General features: G+C 37.2%; 1 protein-coding gene across 5 annotated transcripts in view; it reads left to right on the top strand.

Annotated features, from left to right (window-relative positions):
* Positions 1–19952, top strand: part of TENM1 (teneurin transmembrane protein 1) — an 828305-nt gene that overhangs the window by 110071 nt on the left and 698282 nt on the right. For all 5 annotated transcript variants that reach the window (XM_017743128.1, XM_017743129.1, XM_017743123.1 and 2 more), the window contains exon 2: positions 15202–15300. The gene's annotated coding sequence lies outside the window, so the exon portion shown is untranslated. The remainder of the gene's footprint in view (positions 1–15201; positions 15301–19952) is intronic.

The following is a 19952-nucleotide window of genomic DNA, read 5'->3' as shown; positions in this document are numbered from 1 at the left end:
CCTGCTGCTTGTAATAGATTTAATTAATAAAGGGTAATTTACCTGGCAATGCTGTACTCTTGTTTCCCATGCACTGGGTAGTGTCAAACTCAGAAGCACTTGGTCCTATTACTTTAAAAAAATAGAAAATCAATATGTAATAATAAGCAATACATATTACATGTTATTACATGCCTAAGTATGCCAGCTGATGCCTAATTATGTTTGATTATGTGTGATTTATTTTTTGACAGCAGTATGACATTATTTAGTTCTTATGATCAGGTAGGTGTCAGCCCATACAAATGTTTGGTAACTCCAGTTTCTAATGTTGGTGGTACAAAGGACTTGAACACACCTCATGTAATTTGAGCAGAGAGGCAAACATGGAAGATGAAGAGCCACTGATTCATCTTTTTGCTCAAGATGTGTCTCTGCGAATTCACATTGAGTGTTCTGTGTTGGAAAGAGCAGTGTGGCAGCTCATACAGCTTTCCTGAGAATTTGGCTATGAGAATTCTCTAACTGGCCAAAGGAATAAAAAAATATATTAGGAAGCTAAAACGATAAATGGCCCTGAAGTGCTTGTTACTACTCATAATTTTTGTGCCTTAGTTCCACATGGGATTTTAGAAAGTGATCTGCTTTGAAAGGGGCTGATTTTTTCTGCTGAACACCATATGAAAGTCTAACTGTTCTAGCTGCTTTCCAGGCTTTGATTTGTTTTGGATTCTCATGACTGCTTAGTTTTTGAGGGTTAGGGAGGATGTATCCATGGCAAATAATGTGCTGGCTTCTGTAATATTGGCATTGCTGAAGATAGCTTAAATTTTGTTTGGGAGCTTAGATTAGTACTGAAAGACTGAGGCTTTTAAAAGGTCTGGTACCGGAGGCTTTCCTGGCCCTGCTCTGCAGCCTGGGCATGCTCAGATCCTAATCCCCTGTTAATCTCCTTTGATGGTCCTGAGCCAGTGCCAAAAGAATCACATGGATACAAGAGTTCTTAGAAATTTGTTAGGGACTGGCATATTGATAGTGTTAAAATACTTAATCATAAAGCAGTAACAAGAAGCCTTTAAGGTCCACCAAATTTTTAGTTTTCTAGAAGTTTGGAAGTGTTAGACTGCTTTGTTTTACCTACTGTGTTCACATATATGAAGTTAATAAGAGAGCATTCTTCTAAAAGTGCCAAAGGGGTGGCCATGAAGGTTTTCAAATAAGCAGTACATCCTTACATGCAAAACTGTTTGAGTTCCATCCTGCGGTCTGCATGATTTTCCTTTAAAACGATATGCATCTGCACAACTGACTAAAGAGATATCTTAAACCCCACTATTTTAGCCCCTAAAATAATAAAAGATTTCCAATCAATTTCGTTTTTGAAAGGAAGCACAGGAACAGCTTTCTTTAAATTTATTTTCTATTGGTATGAATTTTTTGTGATTTTTCTTTTTCCTCTTGCCCCCAAATCCGTCTCATATTTCACAGACGAGGGAACAGAGTGATGGTGTGTCACATCCAGTTATATCAGTCGCTTTGGCAGTCATTACTGACACAGCTTAATGCAGTCTGACTGATGTAATCAGACATGATGTCTCTCACAGAATACTGTGTCACCCTGAGAAATATAAGAAGACACAGGTTTCAGAAAAACACAGTTAAGGGTTGTTTTACAAAACAAATAATAACCCATGGCATTGTGTCTGAAGACAGGCACCCAAAACATGTAGGTCCTTCTGGACAGAACAAGACCAGTGTGCTAAATTCATTTCCTTAGGGAGTATAAGGTTTTTTCAGCCCACTTGACTGAACTTCATTTATAAAGGAGTTAATGCAACTTTCTGCAATAGTAATTTCTCTTTCTGTTCCTCACCTAAAGCACAATGATGTCCATTTCAAAAAGGTATTTTGTGTGCTTCCCATTTTGGGATACCCAGCTTGTGACCTCCTCAGTGCTTCTGGTTTCAGTGAGCTGATCTATCTCACATTTGGCTTTCACAATTGAGAATGTCCAAACAACTAGCCACAAAGAAGGACATTTTAACTTTGGAAGGCACTGTGTAGCATAAATGTCATAATTAGTTTCAATGTTGGGGTATTCACTGATGGCATTTTGAATTTATTTTACTATTCTCACAGTTCAGCTGCTGCCACTGAAGCACCCAGATGCAAACAAAGCTTGTATTCATACTTCCTGATGTGTAGTTAGAGCAGGGATCATTTCTCTGATCATTAAAGGCAGGTGCTCAATTGGACTTGATGATTTCACAAGTTTGAATTTATTGATCCAAATCTCAGCTTTAGTTTTCCTGACCTCTAGAACAGCATGTGAAATCTGAGGTCCACTGAAGTCAGTCCCAAGCTTCCCATTCACTTCAGCAGGGCAGGCTCAGACATGTGAAGCTCGCTTCAGGGACTCACTGAACTTGAAGTTGTTTGAAAAAAGTTGTCCAGTGGTTAAAGTGACAATTGGATAAGAAATACCAGTTGAAGTGTCTCTGAAGGATGTTGAGCCTGTTAAAAACCACCTATTATTATCACCTAAGCAAGCGAGAACTAAAAATTCCATTGAAATGGAAAAAATACTGATCAGTAACAATGAGAGAAACGCTTGTCTATACTTTGAGAAAGTGGCTGTAAGCCTTGATTTGGGATCCATCCGTATGACTAAAATGAAAGTAATAAACATTAATGTGATTCTGGACCCATAAATCCTACTGGAGACATCATCAAGCTGTAATTATAACACACATTTAAATTAATGAGTTGGATATAAATGTAGCTATCAAAACTGTTTGAAAAATATAGAACTTAATCTGTACTTGTCTCCATCTCCAGAAGTGTCTTTTAATGTCTGTTCTTAAAACAGCACTTTTAATTTGATTGGGGTTTTTCCGCTAAAAGTGAAAATGAATGCAAATAATTTGTGCTTTAAAATAGAAAAAACAAAAGAAAAGAACTATGCAGGAAAACAAATGTGTCTCTGTCTGCCTCTCTCTGTCACCAGCATTTTAATGATCACTTTACAACTTTGCTATCTCTGAACTTAGATCTGCTTCAGCTTCCTCAGCTTCATTTGCATTCAGCACTATTTTGCTGTTTTGGGAAGTATTGATTGAGAAAGCAATAGAAGAGTTTTTATACAATGTCTGTGGAAAATGTCTATGGAAATGTAGGAGTGTGGAGTTGCTCCGTACACGGAGCTGTTGATACCTCCACAAAAATATTAAGTCCCTATAAAGGTGTCATTGTCTGGTGTGTCCAATATATGCTGCTGTTTAATCTTTCTGGAGGGGGTAGCAGTTGAAATGTTTAACATGCTACATAATTTTAGATGAAAATTAATTAGCATGAGCAGGCAAGGCACCCTATGGTGTCACTGTTTAGTCAGTTTTCTATGGAGAATCACACTTTAATAGGAAAAACAGTATTGTGCTTTTTTTTTTTTAATGTTCTAAAGACATAATAAAAACAAGCAAATTAAAATTAGTAATGATGTCTCATCTTATCATATGTTTTCTTGCTTTCTATGCCATCCATTCTGCTGCCATTAGTGAAGGAAACCATGTGGAGGAAAAGATTAACAAAACCTAAGTGAAAAACCTCAGACAAATGCTATTTTCTTTTCCAGTGCAGGCACTGCCAATGCCTTCCTGGAAAAACTGCTTCTGAACCTTTCATCCATGCTTTTGGATGGTAGTACTGGAGAAATTTGTCTCAGCAATATAATTAGAATCACCTGGATGGAAGTGAGAGCTGTCAGGGGTGTTTTAAATGCTTCCAGTTTGGTGCTGTGTGGCAACATGATAGCTATATACAGCATTTTGAGTCTCTAACTTACTGAGATAACTGACCTAAAGGAAAGAGAGAAACAAGAGACTGCTTAAAAAAATTAATAAGAGCAACTCTTTGATAAATACAGTGACTGGAACAAATAGAGCAATGAAGCCTGTTCATATGTTAAATCTATGAAGAGGTAGTTGATGAGAAAGTTTAAAAGAATGATCACAGTGTGGCTAATCCAAAATGTGATCAGAGTTAAAATGTCTTGGTGATTCGTGTAGATAAGTATTTGACAGAAGTGTTGATTGGAATGACCTAATTATTTTAATCATTTTGGGGGGGAGGGGTTGTTTGGTTTTTCAATAAAGAAATCAGTTTACATAACTGCGGGCTTATGTGACCATTGTTTTACCTGTAGTGTCTCAGCCCTCCCTCTTCTCTTCAGTGTGTTCTGATCCATTTGTCATTTGGAGGTTTTATGAAGTGTGGCAGGGAAGAGCTGAATCTCTTGCATCACATCTGTTATGGGTCAGAGGCAAATAAAACCACCACCCAGGAACATGCTGCTAATGGGGAGGTAATATATAATACAATAAAAGACTTAGCTTTTCTTTCTCCATTCTTGGATAAATCTACACCAATTTCTAATACTAATATTGCTTTAAGAGGCTGTAAAATTTTTCTTCAGTCATATCCACTGCAACTATGATTATGGTCTGTTCCATCTGCAAGGATATTTTCAGGTATATTTAGTTTTAAGCATGTGTGTAGCTTTTGCTGAATAACCATATTGCTTGCACATAAAGATGAAAGAACAGACTTAAAGTTGTGAAGCCTATCCTCCCCAATGCCAAAAAAATGGCATTTCAGGCTGGTTACTCCATAAATTAATGTTTGAGACTGTGTACAAATACCTTGCTCAATGATTTAATTAATAAATAATTGGATTGTTCATAAAACACTGAGGTGGCTAAGAGGTGTTTGGTTTTTTTTTTTTCTTTTTAATTACAATGTTGTATTTTAATTATATATTGAATTTTCTCTTTTTTTCTTGAAAAAGGGTTTGGCTCTTCTCTTTCCAAAAAAGTACACCTTAGCACATGGGCTAAGGAACTCCTCAAGGTCCATATTTGCAATCTTAAAAATGTCTTTTCCTTCCATGTAGGAAAGTCTATGGTAGTTATTTGGTGTCAGAAATCTGTGACAGGATAACATATTCTAAAAAGAGAATATAAGGGTATTTTGCAGTGTAATTCACATTATTGATTTTTTGTAGGAATATGCTTTTGATTTCTCTTTGTATTCAGGGGCAAGTATTTATTTGATAAACACTTCCTGAGAATATCCAGCTTCCTATTACTAAAAGTGCTACATAGAATTACTGCAAACGAGGCAGGTGAGAGGTGCCAACTTTGCTTTGTTTACTTTCCCCACTGACAAGTGTTTCTGTGTACAGATAATGTAGAACATTGAGACTCTGTTTCCCTTAAGGGCATGACTTTTCAAACACAAACAGGGTAAAGAAAACATTCTAAGAAACAGAAAAGGCTTGGGTTTGCCTCCCTAAATTGCTAGGGGAGACTCCAGGCAGTTTGTGGTACCTGAAATAGCTTTTATTCTTTCTGCTTCTACTTGACAACGTTTGAAGCTGATGATGTCTCTTTAAATCTGCTGTCGCTTGTGCTGCCTGGGAACAGATGTGCTTCTCCTTATTTCTTGTGTTTGCCCTGCTATCAACTGGGATGAAGACAGGCAGGCAAAAGTAATTAATTTGTAATATTTCACGTTTTTCTTACAGATAGAGCAAGGACAATTTCAAATTAAAGCAGCTCTCCTTCTGCAAGAAAAACAGATATTTGCTTGTGTCACTTCAAATTTGTATTAGACTATATTTTATTGTTGAGAAGTGTCATGTTGCTACACTGAATAGTGCAACACGGGCTGACCTACTTCAATGTTGAAATGCTGATTCACCTGTCAACATTTTTGAGCAAATGGAAGTATTTGTTCTTGTCTTCAAATGGAAGTACAAAACAGAGCAGATATTTGCAGGCATGAGTAAATCTCAGTGGACCAAGTTTACGATATATATTGTAAACTCCTAATTTCATCAAGATTGTTTTTAATTTAAAGATGGTAGACCAGAAAGCTGTGATCAATAACATAAAAATTCGTGACCATGTTGGAGTATGTCACATTCGTAGTTAATATCTACTGCCTGTATTTCATGAGAATATTTGAAACATTCTATTATAAAGGTTAATATTTAGTATAAAGATATTCTGAAACTTCTGCATGTAATCGTTAATAACAGAAAAAGCAGTTCAGCTCCTGAGCTAGAGGGCACATCTTTAAGTAGCCTATAAAAGGAGACAACATGTCCAAGCATTTGTTATGTAGGTGTCTTTTCAGAGCATTCAATTTCTCTACTGAAAGAACTCCCCAAATTTTTATTAGCCATCTGTTTATAGTAGGTGTGTACTTGGGGTTTTTTTTCCATTTCACTGTAATTATTACTCTGGCAACAAGAACAAGTTGAAATTGTGGCTTGTCTCCTGGACATTCTGCTTTCATTACATATGGTTCTCTCCATTAAAATACAGACCAGTTGCTCAAGCCACCTTAAGGGGAAAGCACTCGGCATGCTGCTCCCAAAATTAGGCATGCAGGCACATTAACAGGAGCAGTAATTGCGTGCATTATTTGCTGGCGGGAGCACTGACTGTGTACATAAATTTTCAAATTATTGTACTGGCTGCAACTCATTGCTAGTGAGCATCCACTGCCACCTCCTTTCCTACGAAATGAAATATCCTTTGTAGGTAACTATTTATGTTTATACTTAGGGTTTATAATGACTAATGACAAATGTTTTCATGTTTGCTGTTCTGAATTGCATGCCATATGTGTTGGCCTGACCTTTGAATGAACAACGTGATGGGTGCTGCTTAGAAAATATGGAACAGAGTGGATTATGTATAGATTTTATACAGCAAAGGAAAAATGGAGGAGGGGAATCCACTTAGTTCCTGAGGAGCAGGATCAGTTCTAGACACAAAGCCATTCTAAGAAATATTTTGATTACGTCTGATCACAGCAGGATTTTTCCTGTTGCTGCTGTCCTTTTTTTCTGGGACCCATATGCCCATGAATGGAGGGTTGGGGGCTGCTTTCCTCTTCTGATTAAGGAATTAAGAGGCAGTTCTGCCAAAGCTACTCTTGCAGCTGACTGGTACTCAGAGGGCCATTCTAATATGTTGCTATCCAAAGGGTGTTCCTGTGCAGGAAATGAAGCTGTGCCCTATGCTGTGCCTAGAACCTTAACTACAAATGGAGAAGAACATTCATGTTGCACAAAGGTACTGAGATATGACTGATCTCAGCCTTATAAGGCACCTCTGGGATTGTGTCTTGTTGAGAGAGAACTTTTAGGAATTCCTCTCTTCAGTTTTATCCCATCTTAATGAATGCTGATTTACTCAAGGTCATGAAGGACAAGACAGTGCTCCATTCTTTCATGTGTATGTGCAGAACTTCCTCAGCTTTTTAAAGTGAATAGAAGTTGGTTCTTCAACAAAGAATGGAAGAAGGAAACTCAGAATTAATTGCTGAAAAATTGTTTCTTCTGTTTCAGCCCTATTTTTAGATACTGCTCAAGAATGCTTATGAGATTTTTCTGCCGCTCATCTCAGCTACTCGCCACTGAGTTAATTATTACCCATTTAAAATTCTGTGTAGTTCAAATAATTTCCATTTCCGTTCCTCTCCCTTTCTTTCTTTTTCACTAACACTTAGAATATTTATATTTCTATGGCTTTCAGATACTTAAGTTGTGGTATCAAGCATGTACTCTCAATTATCTGTCAGAATTAATGAGCAAGTTTACCCACAAGTGTCTCATTTTTCACTGTGTACAAAATAAGCAAGAAGGGCATATTTTAGAATCTATAGGCTGCTGTAGGTATAACATTATTTTGATGTATGGCACAGCCTCCTTAATGAGATCATTGCAGGAGTGTTTTGCATGTGGCAGATGTGTAAGATGCAGATGATTTTTGTAGCTGACAGCAGCCATCACACTGACTCATACAACGTTTGTGCTGTAAATTTTCTCTGAGCAGCAGACATATCAGCAGTATCTCTTGCATATCTAAATATTATATTGTGCACATTTTCACCTGTATTCAAGCAGTGCTATGGCCTAGTTTGTTTTATCCTTGGGAAGCAATATTTTAATGCTTGTGTTTTCCTGTTTTCCATACAGTAACATTGAGAAAAATGTATTATTTCCTTGCAAATAAAAGATTGTTGCCAAAGATGAAACATTTACAGTCTTCATGTAAACTTGCAGGTCTGTTCCTGATTTATAGTTTGGATCAGGCCTGGGCTGGGCAAATGCCCTGGAGCCCTGCTGTATTCAAAACAGCAGCGTGGGCTAAAATAAACTTGGAGAACCTGGGCTTTTTTCACCTAGCCCTTGGTGCTTTTTGAAAATCAGTCTTTTTAAGAAGTTACAACTTGAACATTCAGCATCTCATTATTATTATTATATAAAATCTTGAGCTTGAGCTTGATGGACCCATTATCACTCTTTGCATAGACAGACTTCAATTTGAATAGTGTCTCCTCCACAGTATCATTATAGGATTTCGGTTTTTTACATGGATCCTTTCTGTTGTTTGCTTTTATTTCTCTTAAAATAGGTGAACTGAAGCATGACTTTTTGAACAAAAGATAAACCAATTTCTTTTTTGCTGTTAAACAAAATTATTGTGTTCAGTTTTAGGGTGTGTATCATACACTCAGAGGAGCACCAAAAGATAGTAACAGGTATTTGCTGTGTAATGCAATTACATATCTCTTCTATAAGGTCCCACAAAATTTATTTCATGGTACTTTCAGGGGAATTTCATCTTGTCTCAGAAAACTCATAACCTTCAAACAACCATGAAAACAGTGGGATATTGTTCAATGCTCTCTGACATCGCTGTCAGCTCCAAAAAAAGCTTAAAAATTTTTTTGGGTTTCTGGTTTGCTCCTTCTTCATCCCCACCTTGCCTTGTAAAGCTGATATATGATCAGCCTTTGGTGTCAAAATATACCTGAGGTTTGAATGTTACTCTTGATTTAGAAGGCTTGTACACAGGAAAAATAGGTGTGACTCTAGCTGTATACTGTCAGTAATTCCATTTGAATGTATCTGAGAATTCCTTCAAACACAATACTTTTTAAGCCTAATAATATATTGCAAGGTATAGTTCCTAAATTTCTGTTAGGACGATGTTTCTACCAATCTCTTCCATTAGGACTCATGTAGAGCACTTTATTTCTCAGAAGTCAAGCTCTATGTTTAATGTTTTCTTTAATAGACTACCCCAATCTCACAGCTTTTTAGTGTCTAATGAAATATAACTGTGTAGTGAAACTGATTAAGTTGAAAATAGCGTTTTTTTGTAATGAGGAAGGAGCATAAAAATGATTTGGGACGAAGATACTGATTAGATTTTAAAGGCAAAATCTGAATAATGAGATCTGCCAAATTGATAAGTGATGTCTCGATGCAATTTTAATGAACACAAGCCCTTTTCTGAGCTCAAGGAATGTTAGATTAATAGTAAGTTATTTTCAGGATTTAAGGATTTTGTTTACCTTGGAGAGTACATTAGTTACAGAGGTGACACCTGCATATTTTGTAGACTGGTCTTACCTTTTCCAGCAATTAAATCATGGCCTTCGGAAGCTGAGTGCTAAAACACTTATTAACTTCTGGGAGGTGAGGATTTTGCTCTGAAGCTTCATATTAATATAAGTTGTTGGGGAATATATAGAAAATGAAGGTAATATGATGAAGGAAGGACTCTGAGAATTGTTAAAGAAAAACCTGCAAACAGAAAGAAAAGTAGACTTTCCTGACATAGCACAGGCTGAACAACCAGTCTAAATTGGAAGCTGTTTTCATATTTCTCCTTAAGTTTAGTTCTTGTACTTTTGTGTTCTTTATCAAGCCATGTATATGATTAAACAGTGAGGTTAACCTGAAAGTTGCTCTGTTTGGGGAATTCAGTGTTATCATGACAGCATCCTCCTTCAAGGAGGATGGTAATCCTGCTGCACAGTGTCAGCAAACACAGCTCTGGAGTCATCCTGGAACTCGGTTGCCACAGCAACGTGGTCCCTACTACAAGCAAAGGAAGCAAAACACATGGGAGAAATATTGTGCTACTCCAAGAAATCTCAAGATTTCCAGAACAATAACACTCCAAATTCCAATTTCCCACCTCAGAAATGTTAATCAAGCTGTTTACTGTATATATTGGGAAATCATGAAAGTTAATGTGAAAATAAGACCCCTTTCCTGGTGAACTACCAGAGATATGAATGAAGATTTACTAGCTTAAAGCTAGGAAGTTGAAAACTGAATTGTTTATGCCTCAGTCTGGATAGTTTTCTATCCTATGGACAAAACATTTAAGAATACACTTGACATTTTCTGTATCAGAAGTTACTGAGAATTCCTCCTTTGAGTTACTTGTGGACATAGGGCACATTTTTTTCTCTCACTGCTGTGAACCTACTTCTGTGTCTATAAAAAAGTAGTGCTAGCCAGATTATCCTTCTGTGTTGTGTTTTGAAAGATCTTTTAACCTTGAAAAAAACCAAACCTTATTGTGAAAATAAGTATTTCCTATAGAAAATAAATTCTTTTTATAATTTGCAAGAAATTTTCAACTGTTGGGATTTCAGGTTGTTTTGTTTCAATGATTTTTTTTTTCTGGAAAGAAACCTGGCAGTACCAGATAGAGCTGATTTCTGATAAATTAGAGATTTTCTTTTTTAATAAGGCATTATTAAGCTTAAAAACAAAAAAGTGATTGGCCTTTTAAATGCATAGAGACTGTTGCTTTTACAGACAGACTGGAATCAGGACCTGGGTTTGCTAATGGGGGTCCAGGGCAGGAGCTCTGACAGTGTCATGTTTGAATGTTACTTTTCAGCTGTAGGTCCCTGAACTGCTGCCAGAGTGCTGCAACCATGGTATCAGGTGGCTTCCAATTTGTGTATAGGCCTCTGCTGGGTATGGGATAGCCTTAGTATAATAAAAATTAGTTATTAATAAATACACCTATTTTAAATTTAAAATATGCTATTAATAAATACACTTCTTTTAAAATAGGATATTGACACAAGGGGCATGTTCTTGACAAGTAGGGGACAAACTTTCATACACTCTGATCCAGGGTGCAAATTATGCAGGAGAAATAGTCATGTTGGTAGAAGGCTTAGGAGAACTTGGAGGCAAACAGCTGCTGTCCTCGATTACTTCTCTAAGAATTTCATCTTCACACAGTCAGCAAGTTTGATCTTTTCCTTTCATAAAACATATTTTACTTTCTGACTGAGAGCAGGTGATGAAATTGAGGTATATAATTAAATTTAAGAAAATATAACTGCTACGACTCTAATCAGAGAGAATCCATACCTGGCAAATTTATAACATATTTTGAATTAGGTTATCTAATGTAAGTTTCAATCTTCTATTTTTGAGCACAGCTCTTTAAACACAGCATTTCTAATGGTGGATGTAAAGACAGTGTTGGTCATCTTTGTGGTGGAGTTAAGCTCATTGAATTGGGTTTCTTCCCACATGACCCATGAGAATGTTTCATAATAGGTGCAAAACCATTTTCTCTTACCACAAGCAAAAGTATTTCAAATTTTATGTTGAATGACTTCCTAAATGTTCATGTTAAAACTGCCATTCCATTATTTTTTTTTTAATGGAGAAGTAAGAGCCAAATCAGCAGTGATTAATTTAATTCCATCATTTTTTTAGGTTGTTTTCAAAACTATAAATAGTCCATATAACTGATTATAGCATAGTAAAGAATATACCACTTCTGAACACCATGGAATATTATAATTTTTAAATTTGGTGAAAAATTCAAGAATATTTTCAAATTTGATTTGAAAAGAAAAATGGTAAAAACTTGATCAAAACTGTAAAATGCATATAGAGTAGCTGAGTGAGAATAACCCTGGCTATGTGATTAAACAGAAATATGAAATAAATGGAGCACTGAAAGGTCAATTGTAGAGACAAATTACTAGCTCCACCAGCAGTTTCATGTCTTATAGTTTGTTGCTCAGGTTAAAATGATATATATTCTATATATGTCTAAGCTGACCTCTAGGAAATTGCATTGGAAATAGGCCCGAGAAAAATTGATGGGGAGATGGTGGTTAAATAGAGTTGTTTGGTGGTTTGAAACACAAAAAAAAAATTGCAAATAATCTAATGTATCACTTCAGACTTACAGAATTTGACCTACAAAATAAGTTTCAAATTTGTTAATTTGACCTTTTAGATTCTATTGGGGTTTTTTTTGGAAATAGTTTAGGCAATATATTATTAAAGTTCTTAAGATAAGCCTTTCACTTAAAAGTTATCACGTTGTTCTTAAAAAGGTTAAAAAGGAAGAGCCTGGGAGCTACTGGCCAGTCAGCCTCCCCTCAGTCCCTGGGAGGATCAGGGAGCAGATCCCCACAGATGCTCTGTAAGGCACAGGGAGGTGACTGAAGACAACCAGCACGGGTTCACCAAGGGCAAGGCCATTGACCTTCCCTGTGACCTTCCCTGATGGAGTGACCACGTCAGTGGACAAGGGAAGGGCTGTGGATGTCTACCTGCAGTTCTGTGCGGCCTTTGACATGGTCCCCCACAACATCCTTCTCTCTGAAGTGATGTGGATTTGATGGATGGACTGTTTGGTGGGTAAGGAATTGCTTGCATCAGAGGGCAGTGGTCCATTGCTTAATGTTTGTATGGAGATGGGTAACGAGTGGTGTCCCTGAGGGGTCCATACTGGTACCGGGACCCTTTAATGTCTTCATCAGTGCTACAGTCAGTGGGACTGAGCACACCCTCAGCAAGTTTGCAGACAACACCCAGCTGTGTGGGGCAGCTGACACACCTGAAGGACAGGATGCCATCCAGAGGGACCCGACAAGCTCAGGACATGGCCCATAGCAATCCCATTGACAAGAGCAAACACAAGGCGCTGCACCAGGGCTGAGGCTACTCCCAGTGTCAGTCGAGGCTGGGGATGAAGAGATGGAGAGCAGCCCTGCCCAGAAGGATGTGGGGGTGCTGCTGCGTGAGAGGCTGGACATGAACCGGCGACAGGCACTCACAGTGCAGAGAGCCAAACGTGTCCTGGGCTGCATCAGAGCCCCGTGGGCAGCAGGGGAGAGAGGGGATTCTGCCCCTCTGCTCCGCTCTGGTGAGACCCCACCTGCAGCGCTGCATCCAGCTCTGGGGTCCCCAGCACAGGAAGGATGTGAACCTGTTGGTGCAGGTCCAGAGGAAGGTGACAAAAAGTATCAAAGGGCTGGAACACCTCTCTGATGAGGAAAGGCTGAGAGAGTTGGGGCTGCTTAGCCTGGAGGAGAGAAGGCCCTGGGGAAATCTTGTTGTGGTCTTTCATTATTGAAATAGGGCTTATAATAAAGATAGGATGCATATTGTGCAAGGATAATGTAATGATTTTAAACTAAAAGAAGGTAGATTCACACTAGATATTAGGAAGAAATTTTTTACAAAGAGGGTGGTGAGGCCCTGGCACATGTTGCCCAGAGGGGTGGTAGATGCCCCACCCCTGTACCATTCAAGGCCAGGCTGGATGAGGCCCTGAGTAATGTGAAATAGTTGAAGATGTCCCTGCCCAAGGCAGGGTTGTTGGAATAAATGACCTTTAAAAGTGTCTTCTGACCAAAATCATTCTATGATTTTTGGACCCCTCTGGCCTAGCTTTTTGTAAGAGGTGATGCTGATGGATTTCCTTGGTTGGGGCAAAAGCAATTTTTATTCCATATTTTGTGACCTCTTAGCACCTGTAATGGAAGCAAGACCACAAGAACTACTCAAACAAGAGTCAGGTTTAGGTCACTAAAAGCAAATGTGGTGCAAGAGTCATTCAGTTTTTATTTTCTTTTAATAATCTCTGGTATTGCCTAAAGATTCACCCAAAAATCTCAGTAGGGAACAGTCTTGATCTGAGACCTGTAGCTTTTTTATATGGCTTTACGGAAGTGTATGCAGGAGCAGTCACACAAATATTATTTCAGTGAATAAATTTTTTTTATTATTCAATAGCAAGAAGACAGGTATCACTTGGTAAAACAGGCAAGTGATACTCTTGTCTTCCTGAGACTGACTGAAATTAAGGAAAGGAAAAGCCAATTCATACACCTGATGTTTTCTAGTTGTTACCAGGAGAACACATGCTACAACTTGACATCTTAGTGAAAGCCTTGATTTTTTTTTTTGCCTACCAAATAAGCTCATCTAAGTTATGATGACTGAAATAGACACTTCTCACATCCTGTTTATTGAATTCATTTTCCCTACATTGTCTGTGGATGCTTTCTGGTGTAGATGAACCCATATTCTATTTCTTCACCAACATGGGAAACTGAAATAAAGCATTCGGAATGCTTATCTGGTTGTTTTTTTTCCCCTGATCCTTAGTATGATGTTTGTTAGATGAAGTAATGAACGTTCTGTCTACTTGAAATCAGTGCCAGCTTTAAGACAATATTCTTTGCAATGTTTTTCAGCTGTTCTGAATATATTTATTTCTCACAGCATGAAAAATAGAGTATTCTAATGCATTTGAAAAAAATAATGCAGTGATGCAAATGGAAACAAAGCTTCATTTTTTTTCCTGTGTAGAAGAAAATTGCAAAGTAGCCTTATTCACAGTTCCCAGGCAAGCATTATGTGTTAATAACTACCTTTATTCATTTTTCAATATCTTGCAGCCTAGTTAATCTGTGTTGTATAAACACATTAATGCAAGAAAATCCCTTTTCAGACAATATATTGACCTTCAAAATTTGTGTAAACTGATGTTTCCGAAGCCCAATTTCAAATCTAGTAATTAACGGGCACAATCCTTGTTATCCTGAAGCAGAGAAGAGGACTTTGATGTTGCAGCTGGACGGGTGCACATCACATGGAGTTCTAGTAGGTTTAGCCTGGTAGAACACAGAACTGATTATTTTTCTTCTTGGCATTTTCTTAGTGGAAAAAAATAGTTCTGCTATAGAATTTTTCTTTATAGTGTGTCTTGCTTTTATACAGTTTCTCTGTTGTTCCTAAATATTTGCTATATTTCACTGTTCATAAAAGCAAGTAGTTTTAATATGGAGGGCTATCCAGGAGTGGAGGCTACTGCAGAGTCTGGAGGGTCACAAATATCATTAATACTTCGAAAAGCAATACTTTTAAATGTTGAAGTCATTGTATTAGAACACTGACTTGCATTTACTTTAAAATGACTGCTTTGAATACATCTGCTATATTTGGAGCCGTGTTGCAAGTCCAACTTATTTTTCAGATTTGAATAAAATTCTCTTCATCTGTTGTCTTATTTACAGCAGAATAGCCCTGCCACAGTCTTCAGCTGAGCTTGCAGGACATGGAGAGAGGCTTCACTGAGTCTTCACAAAGGAAAGAATTTTCAAATTAATGAGTAGGTGAGTTTAAAAGAAGCAACTGCAGCAAGATTTTGCTATGAATCTTCTGGTCTCAGGTATGGTATCAGATTAAAGTCTGGGAAAAATGTAGGCAGAAAACAACAGTAAATTATTAGAGCTAAGAATTTAATCAATAGTGTGTTCCTTGTAGACTGGTTTGTACAGAACTCACATTTTTAAAAGTAACTTCTGAATAAAATTTTATATGCAGATTATGTGTATGCATACAAGTCATTGTGAGCAAAGACAACCTACTCAAAATATGCTGTGAGAAAACTGGTTTGGTGTCATAGGTCAGCAAGTAAGTTTTTCTACACCAAAGGAATGACTTCTTTCAGAGCCAAATTTATAATACCAGCAAAATGATTAACTAAAGATTCACTTTCTGGGTATATTTTAGCAATGCTGTAGAGTTCCTCTTAACTGACTTCTGATCTAGAAATGTATTAAAAATTAAGCTGAGCAGCGTTAAGACAAACTGATAATTAGATTCAGGAGTTTAGCTGAACATTCAAAGAAGCATTTCTTTGCTTATAGTGTTTGGAAGTAATCTCAATATTCATTGCTAATAAAGTACAAATATTTTGGGCTTATTCTAAATTCCAAATAGGAAAGGTGCCACAGAAGGATTGGTTTTCGAGTCAGTGTAATTTCCACAGCTGACCTTTGTTCCAGGCATTTTAGTAATATCATATGAATGTCTAGGCACTGCCCATTGCTCCTTGGGAGAGAATTCTCCACAAGTTAGATGCTCTTCTTTCTGTCTGTACACCTCTGCAATCTATTTTGGACTGGGACAGCCCTCTGTCATGAGAATAATAGTTTGTGCTGGACGAATGGACTGATGTTTCTGTTTTACAAGAAAAAATAAACATACTGAAAACATATACATTACTTTCCCTGGAAAGGTCATCAGTGCCACAGAATGCAGCTGGAAATCTCAGTAAATTGACTTAATGGTGCATACAAAATTTTAGATTGTTTCCCAGTTCCAAGAGTTTACCCTTGGATAAAACAAGTATTTGCAGTAATTTTCATATAATGGGGGAGGGGAGAGGGGAGGGAGGTGTTTGAGTTTTAGTTAATTTCGGTTTAGAACAGACAAAATTTTACTGGGAAAAAAAGACATAGCAAAATAAAAAAAGACATAATGAAATGAAACTAGTGCTGCAGAAAAGTGGGCTCTAGATTTAATTTTAGAAGTGAAGGAATTTGCTTCAGGAGAGAATTGAATATGACCATAATTCCTGTCAATTCTGTAACTTCTTCAAGAGTGAGTATACGGTTGCAATAACAGACCTCAAATTACAGGGAGTACTTCAGTCAATAAAAAAAGTCAGATTATGGTGAAATTGTAGACAATTATGCTCCATATTGACTTCAGTTTAATTTGTTTTCACTGCACAGTTCATCTTTCCCTCCTTTAGCTTCTTTTTCTACACTCTCTTTGCTTAATGTGTGTTTACAAGGGTGGATTTTGGGTTAATAGAGTGACAGAAATAAAAGGACATCTCATTCACTGGCTAACTGGTAGTGCCTGAAGCCATATCTAATTTTACATAACTTATATGAAGCTCTGGCTGCCTTGTCCCTTACCATTGAAACCAAAGCCGTGCTGTACCTCTGGTTTGATTTAGATGTTGCTTTTTCCTGTTGGAAGTGTGCATTAATGATGGCAGATGCGTGAGCACTGCACACATCCAGCGAGTGGGGCATCAGCAACAAAAAGAAAAATAAGTTGTCATTGCTTCAGAACCAATTCTAGATAAATGCTACTTCACTACTTAATTTTCTGTGTCCTCTTAATCAGTAATGTTGGCAAATATTAGCTAATTTTTATTCTTCTTTTCCTGTATTGCTTCTTTTCACTTAACAAGAAGATGACTTTTCAAGGTAAAATTAATTTTCTTAGCCTTGGTGCCCAAAGTATCAAAAAAAGGAGGTTCTGAGAAAGACAACAGCCTAACACTGCTGATGGAGATGCTTTGTCCTATCTTCTGGCAGCCTGTGATGTGTCAGACCTATCAGGATGTTCATGACTTTCTCAATGAAATTGTTCACAGTAGCGGAAAGGCAGACAAGTGTGTGCGTGCATCAGTTTCAGAGAATTTTTCAGAGAATTCAGTACAGAATTCACAAGGTGTAAAAGACTAACTCAGCTGCTTTGGTGCTGACTACACAATGTAGAAACTATTCTTTTGTCTTGGCAAGCACCAGTTTAACTGTGGCCTTTTCTGTTCTCCTTTCCTTGCCAAATGTTCATTTTTTGTTGAGTTACATGCTCATGTGCTAAGCTCCATCAGGCAAAGACTGATTTTATTTAGAGAAAAGATTGTGTGTTTGCATAGAACGTGTCAACAGGAAAGCTGAATTCTAAAGAGCAATAAAGGCCTCACAGTTGTCACCGTGAAGATCAAGGGCAAGCATAAATATAGGTCCTGGAACACACCCTGATAGAAAAGGAGGAAAGACTTGAAATAACAGAAGGTGGCACTGAATACTGGGGTGATAAATATGACACCTGCTATGCTCCTAAGGCCAGGATGAAAACATGTATAAAATCTGTATGATTCAATGGAGAAGTGTATATACGGATAGGTTTATCAAACAATATTTTTATATGCAATGCTATTTAAATAATTTGCTTTGCAGTAAAACCAGTAGAAGTAAAGAAGTTGGACCCTGTTTTATAAAATTTCATATATTTAGTAACTTAGGTTCAAGCATCCTGTCCCGTTACCTTCCTCATAAATGGTATCTAGACTTTTCATTTATGAGCATATTGAAAATAGTACAGACAAAAGGATCAATCACAGTGTTGTTTTGCTATGATCAATAGAAGACCTCTGTGACAGTAAGCTGGGAAATGGCTTTCGGAACAGCTTATTTGTCTAGAGTAAAATGCTTCCATGGCTGTGCTAACTGTAGAGAATATAATTCAACCCTTCTTTTCCCTATAAGGAGCAGACTGCTGCAGCCCTCTGATCTGACCCTCGGCTGTTGACTTCCCCGTTAGAGTCCCGTGAGCGCACCACGCTTCGACAGAACGCACACAATGTGCAGCTATCCATTTCCAGGACAGGCACTGTCTCTGGTGCATTTAGTGAATAGCATTATTGAGATCCCAGTTCTGACTAAGCCCTTTGACTGTAGCTCTTCTGCCTGTTTATTATAAGCACTGAATGCTAAAGTAACAACATGATAAAACAATCAGAAGCCTCCCCAAATAGGTAAATAGATAATTCTACCAATATATTTTAAATCTGCTAAAAGAAAGAGAACCAGCTATTTTAGTGTTACTTTGGGGTCTACATTAGACCCACTAGTTACGTTTTGAGGGGTGCCTACACAAACTATGTCTTTATGTGTGTGTACACATACACTGATATTAATATGAGGAAAAACGTGTCAGGTTTGGAAAATACCACCTTACACTTCAGGCCAATTTATGGAACATCTGATTTATCAACAGATGCAATTTTAACAGTAGGTTTATACCATAGTATTCAAGAGACTGTCAAATTTGGGAAATTGCAGAATAATAATAATTACTATAACAACAGGGATATTTCAAAAAAAGGTCTTTTTTTTTTTTTTTCCTAAGAAACAGCTGCACCTGGAGCTTTACTTACCAAATAAAAATTTCTCTCTTTATTTTCAAACAGTTTTCAATTTTCTGTAGCATTGTGTATTTTTAATTAACTCCCTGAATTGTGATTATTTTTCCTGAAGTTCAAGCAGTGAAGGTCCAATGTAATCATAACGATGACTTTGCTCACTCAAGAGCTGTTTATAAGGTACAAGTAATTTTTTTTTTTATCTAGTAAAGCAACGCTGATTGACTAACAGATGCCTTAAGCTAGAAGTTCTTCATGCCTTCTTGCATTTTTAGTGAGTGCTTTTGTTATTAGGAAGAAAATAACAAGATTAGGACCATGTTAAATTGTTACAACAAGGCCTGAAAAACAGTCCTTAAAACCAAAATTCTATTGTACACCTCTTCCAAATCCCAGTTTAATTTGACATTTTTCTTCAGGAGGAAATTGCCATTTGCCAAACACCTGAGTTATGAAGCATAAGAACTCTCACATCGTCTTCAGCACTTTGGGAATTTTGCCTTTCAGTGCATTTGTTTTCTTAGCAAAATTATGCTTTAGGAGAAGTTATATTATAGATACATCTAATGACAACTTTGTAAAGAGCAAGTTCATTAATTTCAAACACACAGAATAGATTTTTAAATTAGGTAGCACACAGGACAGACACACAAATTTAAATTAGGACTTACACAGACCAGTCCAGACATTATTTTTCCTGGCAATTTGTGAATGATGGACTTTATTGTACCAGTTCTTTAGAATTATGTCTCCCAGAAGTTGAGTAAAAAATATTCTAAAAAATATTGCTCACATTTTCTTCTTTTACTTTAAGTGTTCTGTAAAAATGCTATCACTGAGCAATTGCTCTAGAACTCCTTCACTGTTCACTTACTGAGGGAAGTAGGACTTTAATATAAAGTTGATCAAGTCAGTAACTTGTACTAAATAAGCAACATGGCTTTATTCCATGTATGGAGTGGAATATGTTCCAGATAACACCAGGAGAAGCTACTATTCAGTGATTTCATACAACATATGTAGGCGTCGATTAGA

This window comes from Corvus brachyrhynchos, unplaced genomic scaffold (genome assembly GCF_000691975.1).
Source record: "Corvus brachyrhynchos isolate BGI_N302 unplaced genomic scaffold, ASM69197v1 scaffold398, whole genome shotgun sequence".
Taxonomy (NCBI): domain Eukaryota; kingdom Metazoa; phylum Chordata; class Aves; order Passeriformes; family Corvidae; genus Corvus; species Corvus brachyrhynchos.
This window is presented reverse-complemented; position numbering and strand designations above follow the sequence as displayed.